The 8,786-nt window shown below is 39.5% G+C and overlaps 1 long non-coding RNA gene across 1 annotated transcript in view; it reads right to left on the bottom strand.

Moving 5' to 3' along the window:
• Nucleotides 1-7,584: 7,584 nt before the first annotated feature.
• LOC122454577 overlaps nucleotides 7,585-8,786 on the bottom strand; it is a 97,102-nt gene continuing 95,900 nt past the window's right edge. Inside the window, exon 3 of the long non-coding RNA XR_006273442.1 lies at nucleotides 7,585-7,769. This is a non-coding gene — a long non-coding RNA (uncharacterized LOC122454577). The remainder of the gene's footprint in view (nucleotides 7,770-8,786) is intronic.

The following is an 8,786-nucleotide window of genomic DNA, read 5'->3' as shown; positions in this document are numbered from 1 at the left end:
AAAATATAGAAATATTGTATTTGTGATTCAACACATATTATTTTTTAACTTTTCTTTGTAAATTATGCTAATCCTATAAAGATTCCTTATTTTTCCTTATTATTCCTAATTTTCTAGAATTAGAGAATTAGTTCATCTCTTTTCCCTGAAAAGCAGAGAATTTTCACACATTTCTTGTGGGAGACAACAGTATTATCTTCACTTTTCAGATGCAAAGTGAAGGGTCTGGACCAGAGCCCCACAGTGAGTAGCGAATAGGGAGAGAGCTGGAATTCCATATCAGAGTTCAGGGTCCAAGGCCGGGCAAAGAGGTTGTTAACCCAGACTCTGCAGATAAACACACGAGAAAGGCCATGTTTGTTCCTTACAGCCAAAGGTGTGTTTGGGGGAAGAACTGGACCCACACAACTCCTGTTTCTCTCTTTGCAGCTTCTGACCACTTCTCTTTCATATTTAATGCTCAGAAAGCTTGAAGTGAGTTCAAACCTTCTAGCACCAATCCAGTTCACCCTTCCTCACCTACCACCCCACACTTGGCTTTCTATCAGCAGAAGTGTGACTCCCTATTTCCCTCCTAAGGATGTCTTAATCTGAACAAAGCACAGCCTGATCCTTGAAAGATATATTGTTATTTTCAAAAAGTTACCAACAGATGATTCCAAATTCTACAGAGATCCCACCCCATCCCCGGCCAAACCACACAAAAAGATATTAGAAAACAGTAGGTACTCTTGCCCACACATTCAGAAAAACAGGGGAACAATCTGTTTTAAAACATCCAACTTGGGTATTGCATAGGGTGTGATCTCATCTAAATGGCTCTCAATTTAGTATGTGACAGGATAGAAATTCAGGAGATTCTTTTCATTTCCCAAAGATATATTTATTCCTTAGGGACACATTCATGGTTTGCTTTTCCATAATCATTTCTGACGTATTACTTATCAGACTCCAAGTTCCCTCAAAGAAGGGAATTAAATAGTCAGTCTCCATTAAAAATGCTATGAACAACCAAACAATTTTAAGAACCTTACTCTAGATGTCACAAAAAGATACATGTTGTAGAATCACTGCTCTAAAAGTTAGCAAAATTACCAACTCTAATTATTAACATAACTGAGTAAGGCAATGATTAAAAATTATCTATAAAAATAAAACAAAAGCTGTGTAATACATTGCACAGAGTCAGCAGCTTTTACTAACAAGACCAGTTCTATTCACATACACACAAATGGACACATGTACCAACCCAAACACTCACAAACCTCAAGTGGATTGAGCAAAAACTCCTTACAGAAATTCTGCAACATACTTTTTTTACACAGGCATTTTTAAATTAAAACTACAGTTTTATATGGATACCACCTAGTGGCCCAGAAATGAGGCTTCAACTGAAAAATAGTTATACCTAGGTTACATAAAGAGATAGAGAACACGTCACTCATAGTATGTTCTAAAATTTCTAATCTGTCTTCACCTGTGTAACTGTTCTCTGCACTGATACTTTCCCTACACCAGGAGGAAACAGATACAAACTGCAGTCCGGTTTCCACTCTTCTCTTAGTAGCTCAGCATATAAAAGAGTAGTTCCTCCCAACATTATGTGAGGATAATCCGTAGCAAAGCTGATTGTGTTCAGCCTTCCTAATATTTTTGTTAGCACTTGTGGGATCTAGAAGAGAAGGGAGTCTTTGTCCAGTGTCATCTCAGTGAGGCCAACTTTGCAACACATTTTTAAAAACTGCAATACCCTTATACCTCTGATCCCCCTATTTTGCTCTTCGTTTCATTTTCATGGCACTTACCGTCTTCTAATAAGATATGAAAGGTACCAGAATACTGAACACCAAGTACACTACTTTGGCATATGGATTATTTTAAGCTGAAGCAAATAGCAAATGTAAGAAAAGCTCTTTGACCTCCCCCTATTTGCCTAAAAATAAGACATAAATTTGTAAAGGTGTCCCCTCTCCCCTTCTACCTGGAAGGACAGTGGTTAATCAAGAGACACGGCTCCGCTAGGAGACGGCACCAGTTCCCACAATCTGCTGCTCAAAAAACTAAAAGTCCTTTTCTTTGTCTCATCACTTCTCCAAAAACATATTATTCTTTTGTAAGATGCTATATAAGCCCAGATCCAAACACTCCTTTGAGTTACTCATCATTGAATTCGCACATGTATGTGATACACATGCTAAAAAAAAAAAAAAAAAAAAAAAAACTTCTATTTGTTTTTTCTCATCAATCTGTCTTTCGGAAGTCTCATTTACACAGCCCTATCCAATGAACCTAGGATGGATAGAAGAAAAACAAATGATTTCCTCCCCCTCAGCTGGACAATCAAGCCATTTATTAGATTCATTATATAATGTTTGTCTCCCCCGACTAAAATCTAAGACTCACAAGGGCAAAGATCTGGGTTTGTTTTGTTCAGTCATATCTCTAAAGTGCCTAGAATAGTGCCTGGAAAAGTTAGTACACAATAAATGTCTACTGAAGGAAATGAATGAAAGATGTTTTGAAAATGACTTACATTTAGTGGTTTTTTTCAGTCTCGAGTTTGAAACTAAGCACCCAGGGTAAAGAAATCATAACACTGTTGTGGCTGCAACTCACTGCTCCTGTTCCTTAAAAAGAACTGTATATACCTTTTTGATGGGTCAAAAACATTCCCTCTGGGGGAAAGTAGACAAAAGTGAGGAAGGAACAGCAAAGCTGGGACAGAAAAGAAAGTCAGCCTAGCTCTCTTCCTTTACGTTCTTCAGGTGGCAAACTGTCTGCACTTCCTGTGACAACGGTTTCCCTTAAAGGCTAACTGTGTTCCATGAAGAGAAATGGAGAACAGTGTGGAGATTCCTTAAAAAACTTGGACTGGAACTGCCATACAACCCAGCAATCCCACTGCTGGGCACACATCCCGAAGAAACCAGAATTGAAAGAGACACATGTGCCCCAGTGTTCATTGCAGCACTATTTACAATAGTTAGGACATGGAAGCAACCTAGATGTCCATTTCAGATGAATGGATAAGGAAGTTGTGGTACACATACACAATGGAATATCACTCAGCTATAAGAAGGAATGCATTTGAGTCAGTTCTAATGAGGTGGATGAACCTGTAGCCTATTATACAGAGTGAAGTAAGTCAGAAAGAGAAAGACAAATACTGTATATTAATGCATATATATGGAATTTAGAAAGACGGTAATGATGACCTTATATGCAAGGCAGCAAAGGATACACATATATAAAGAACAAACTTTGGACTATATGGGAGAAGGTAAGGGTGGAATGATTTGAGAGAAGAGCATTGAAACATGTATATTACCATATGAAAAACAAACGGCCACTGAAAGTTCAATGCATGAAGTAGGGCAAAGCTGATGCTCTGGGACAACCCAGAGGGATGGGGTAGGGAGGGAGGTAGGAGGGGGATTCAGTATGGGAGGATATGTGCACGTGTGGCTGATTCATGTGAAGTAATTATCTTCTAATTAAAATAAATAAATAAACTGAAAAAACAAATGAGGAAAAAATACAAGAGGAAAAAGAAAAAACTTTTTTTTTCAGGCAAAAAAGAAAAAAAACAGAAATTTGTTAGCAGAAGCAATTATTGTTTTCAAACTAATGTTTTGGGTTTTTTTTTAAGTAGGATCAAAGAAAAAGTAATGATGGGGTCTTTTTTTTCTCAGTTATCCATTTTATTTATTATTTTTTTATTATTTATTTATTTTTTGGAGGCTAATTCCTTTACAATATTGTATTGGTTTTGCCACACATTGACATGAATCCAGACAGATACTTTTCTCTCTTTTTGGGGGAAAGGAGTGATAAATAAATGTTGGGAAGGATGATCAAGAAACACTAAAATTAAATATGAAAGTGAAAAAGGTAACATTTTATACTGGGTATAACAGTATAGAGTAGACCTTAACATGTATTTATCTTTCCCTAGATATTGTGATTTTTAAAGTCTTTAAAACATGATTACATTTTTTATTCTTTATACTAAAACAACAAAAATTAGCAAAGGCCTCAAACATTATCAAACACAAACTACTCCTTTGCTATACCCAATATGGTGCCAACCACATAGTAAGCGCTTAGAGTTTGCAGTGGTATTTTTTATGAATGAATTAATAGAGAATAAAAATCTTTAAGAGAACATACAAAGATGGAGAATATCAAAATAAAGGCACTAATATTGAACTGAGAAATGTAAGAAAAAGGAGGAGGAGGAATCACAGAAATGAGAGCAAGTAAAAGATTATCCACTCATTCTAGTTTAAAGAGTTTGGATGATTAAACCCCTTCAGATATTACTCTCCAATTAGAGCTAACTCTTTTTTTTTTTTTTTTCAGAGCTAACTCTTAAAAGCATAAGTTAGTAAGAAAAATGGGGAGGGGGGAGGATCAGGGAGCCCAGTAGCTTTCAAAGCTCAGAAGTCAAATTTTATGGAAGAAAAGCCATTTGATGTAGCTGCTCTGGGGCTTTCTGTTAAGTGCCAAGAACTGTTGCCTTGATGGCTAACACTCAGACCATAATTTATTGAAAGAGCTAATGTGGCAAAGACACAGCAAGGGGCATTTCCCACTGCTCAGTGCTGACTCTCAGCCCACACTGAAGACCTCCCCCCATGCGTCTCCATTCCCTCCTTACTGCCAGCCTCCCCGGGGTTAGGGCTCTCGGGTTAGCAATCCTGCTCTTGGAACTGTACGGTTCAAGGGAAACAGCCAGCCATGTGATTTGTGACTCACTGGGCACAAAGTTGCCCAGCTCTAATGATGGGCTTTCTGGCCACCAAACAACTGTCCCTAAAAAACCAGAGGGCCATCTCAGTCCTGCAAGAGAGGAGGCAACCTACTCAGGCACTAGTGAGGATCAGTTCTCAGCAGTTCCCTTCGTCTTCCTGAACTTGTCCCTGACCTTGTCCAGTTATTTTTAAAGGACTGTCAGAAAATGTGCAGAAAATTGGAGGTAGTATTTATAGAGCTTAGATGAGCCAAATTCTCCTTCTCTTGTATTTATTCCAAAAACCTCCTGGTTCTGTGGTTATATCTTTTCCTTTGGGGGAAAAAAAAAGCTCACTTTCACTTGTATGTACTTTTAAAGGAAAGACCCAACAGTTTATTTTTCTCCTAACACTCAGAAATGCATCATGGGTGTGAATAAATCTGAGCTCTGATCTGACCTTTATCTTTACAATATAACATGAGCACAATAATAATTTACAGGGTTCAGTCCTAAGTGTGACATTTCAATGAGCCGGGTAAATATCATTACCTGCAGCCAGCATCCCACCAGGATTCAGACTGAGAGGCAGGTGGGTGTGGGCATTTTCCAGAGGAGAATCATTAATTTGACAGTAAGTACTGCCCTAACAGGCTTCCCAGGTGGCACAGTGGTAAAGAATCTGCCTGCTAAAGCAGAAGACTCAGGTTTGATCCCTAGGTTGGGAAGATCCCCTGGAGTAGGAAATGGCAACCCACTCCAGTCTATTCTTGCCTGAAAAATCCCATCGACAGAGGAGCCTGGCAGGCTACAGTCCATGGGGTCGCAAAGAGTCGGACACCACTGAGCACGTACACTCGTACGCACAGCCCGAAAATCAGTGAAAGTTTCACTCATCAGAGGACATTAACAATTGGCAATGTGATTAAAATACACACACACAAAGCCAAAGGGGGAAAAAATAGGCTTTCATTTAGCTGAAGAACAAAACCGTCTCCAGCCCTAGCTATGTCAGGTTGACTGAGCAGACCAGGTTCATGAACAATTGCTCAGGTCTTCCTTCCCTCTCTGTGTTGGTGGAGGGAAGGTCAAGGAGGCCAGAGACGCTTTAGCTGGAGCAGAATCCCCAGATGTCCAGGGGTTAGAAAGTTAGAAACTTGGGAAGAAGAAACAAGAAAATGGACAGATGGCTCTGCCTGTCTTCAAAGCCCAACCAATATATAAATCATGGAGGAGGAAATTCTCTGATGGCCCAGTGGTTAAGACTCAGGGCTTTCACTGTTGGGGCCCAAGTTCAATCCCTAATTGGGGAACTAAGATCCTGCAAGCCACTCAGCACAGGCAAACAAACAAACAAAAAATCACAGAAGATATTTGATATCTAATCTCACTCTGCTCTGAGAAGGCAACAGTATTTAATATCCTTCTTCCTATCTTCCCAAATCCCCCTGCTACTGAAGCCTGATTTTTCTAGACAACATATCTTGTCACCTGATCCCAGGGTTTCATGAGCAGCCTAACCCAGCAGGTCACTCAGCTGTGTTTTCTACTTTCCCCTTCTCTGAAAATCGAAGCCTCTAGACTTGTAAGAAACCAGTAAGTGGCCCCCAGACTGTCTGGTGCTCATCAGATTCTGCTTCCTACAGAAGGAAATGTGGAAACCTTTGAGCTAGCTGAGAATACTTCATAGCTATGTTTGCCTATTTTCATCGTATCACAAGAGGCACTCTGTCACTCCCATACTTCCAATTTCTTGTTAGTTTATCCTGTCCCCCTCCCACAATGTAGAATGGCAGTTCTCCTTGTACCACATCAAAACTATGTACAGAAGTCAACTTCTCAAAAAATAAAAACTCAAAAAAAAATCTAAACAACAATAAAAGCCCACAGTTTGTGCTGATAGAACTGTGCGCTTTAACAGGGAACTTGCTCTTCTGGGGAACTAAAGCCATCTTCAGGTTGCAGAGAAACCCCTCAGAGGTTTTCCCCTTTGACCTGGCTCTGCCCTCCCCGCTTCCCACTGCAATTTTAGTATCATGCTTCGGTAGGTTCAACAATATCTTGACAAAGTTCTCCTTTGTATGGGAGAAAAAGTTTGGCTTTTGTGTAATATTCATTCATACACTTGTCTTGCCCATAGCCAACAGATTAAATACACACATATCACTTGCAGAGAGTTCCAGCTGTTTAGATTTTCACCCAAACATGTGAATAAAAACCGCAGGCAAAACAAGCACTGTCTCTCCTACCTTTTATGGATTAACAAATAGCCCTCACCCTGCTGATGCCCGTTCTTAATTGGACTATGCTGTGAGGAGCAATTAAGCCTAAATGGCCACTTGCTGAGAGCTGGTGAAAGAAATGCTGCAGCTTGAGGCGTTGGCATTCTCCAAATAGAGCACATATGCTTGGCTTTGATACCCATAAAGAAAGGAGATTTATTTTTTCGCGCTTTTCAAAGTGAAAAGGGGCTATTGTTTCAGGTACTTGGCGGAACTTATTCAAGGAGATTTTTAAGAAATAAAATAATTTTTGCAACTTATGTGCAAGTAAGAGATGAAAGAACTTTGTTCCTTCATGAAAGAGGGCAGCAACGGTGCAAGAGGCCTCGCCAGCCCCTCCACACCACGGTGTGTGTCTCCACCGCATGTGCAAAGGACAGATCAGAGCCGGCGGAATGAAGAGGACGCGAGGCAGCGCCCTGGGCACAGGCAGAGCCTCACCTGAAGAGCAGGAGACGCGGAAGAGAAGTTTTATTAATGAACACATACATGATTTTGCTCTTGAAGATGGAGGAGAGCAAGAGTAATGAGGTTAAAGTAAGACTTACCTGACCTGTTCAGCACAGAGAACTCATTTCAAGCAGCCCCCAAGATCTTCTTCAACCGTGCAGACGCAGGCAGTGTTGGCCTGGTAACTGATATCTATGTCATTCTGTTTCAGTGTGAACAAGGAATAGAGGAAATAAGCTGGATTTTTCTCCTGATCCACAAAGGGATCCACTGAAAAGGTTTTTTTATAGTTGACGTTGCTTTTCCTGTAAGAAAGAATAAAAAATCCACTGCATTTCTAAACATTATATTCATCAGTATTGAAAAATAAGCTTTAAGTGATCAAGGAGGGGGGGATGGCAAAGAGAAAGAAACAATCACTCCAAATTCTACTACCTGTAAATATCCATCATTTTTCCTTCTAACACCTTTCGCAACATCTCTGTATATACATGTATAGTTAGAAAAAATTGGCATAATTCTACAAAATCAAGATCATGGTATAAGGGCTATATATTTTTGTGCTGGGTTTTATTTCACTTTTACAAAAAAAAAAAAAATTCTGCAGTTATTTGGAATAAATTACTGAAGTTCAGAAAAACTCTTCTCCCCTCTAAAATGATTTTCATATTTAAAATATGTCTGTTTGCTATGGGGGGTTGAGGATGGTAGGTATTGAAAATTTTATCCACTTAGGTCCAAATGTTCAGTTCAGTTCAGTTCAGTCACTCAGTCGTGTCTGACTCTGCAACCCCATGAATTGCAGCATGCCAGGCCTCCCTATCCATCACATGTTAGGGGTCCTGCAAATAAACTGACAACAGACATATTAACTAGAAAAAAGTAGGGGTTTATTCATACATGCACTTGGGAGCACTCAGGAATGAACGCACTGAAGAGCCAGAGATAAAGGTTTATGTACTAACTTTAAAAAGAGGAGGTTGGGCATTAATGGGAAAGTACGAAAGAGCCTACTGGGCTTTTTTTTTTTTTTTAATTTCTTTGAAGTCATTTTTATTTAGGTCATGTGCAACATATATTCTGATCCATAATATGTTCATTTTGAAAAATTTATTTTTTTTTTATTTTTTTTTTTAATTTTTATTTATTTATTTATTTATTTTTTTGTCATACATTGATATGAATCAGCCATAGATTTACACGTATTCCCCATCCCGATCCCCCCTCCCACCTCCCTCTCCACCCGATTCCTCTGGGTCTTCCCAGTGCACCAGGCCCGAGCACTTGTCTCATGCATCCCACCTGGGCTGGTGATCTGTTTC

This window comes from Cervus canadensis, chromosome 16 (genome assembly GCF_019320065.1).
Source record: "Cervus canadensis isolate Bull #8, Minnesota chromosome 16, ASM1932006v1, whole genome shotgun sequence".
Lineage (NCBI taxonomy): Eukaryota > Metazoa > Chordata > Mammalia > Artiodactyla > Cervidae > Cervus > Cervus canadensis.
The sequence above is the reverse complement of the archived record's forward strand: the minus strand, read 5'-3'. Positions and strand labels throughout refer to the sequence as shown.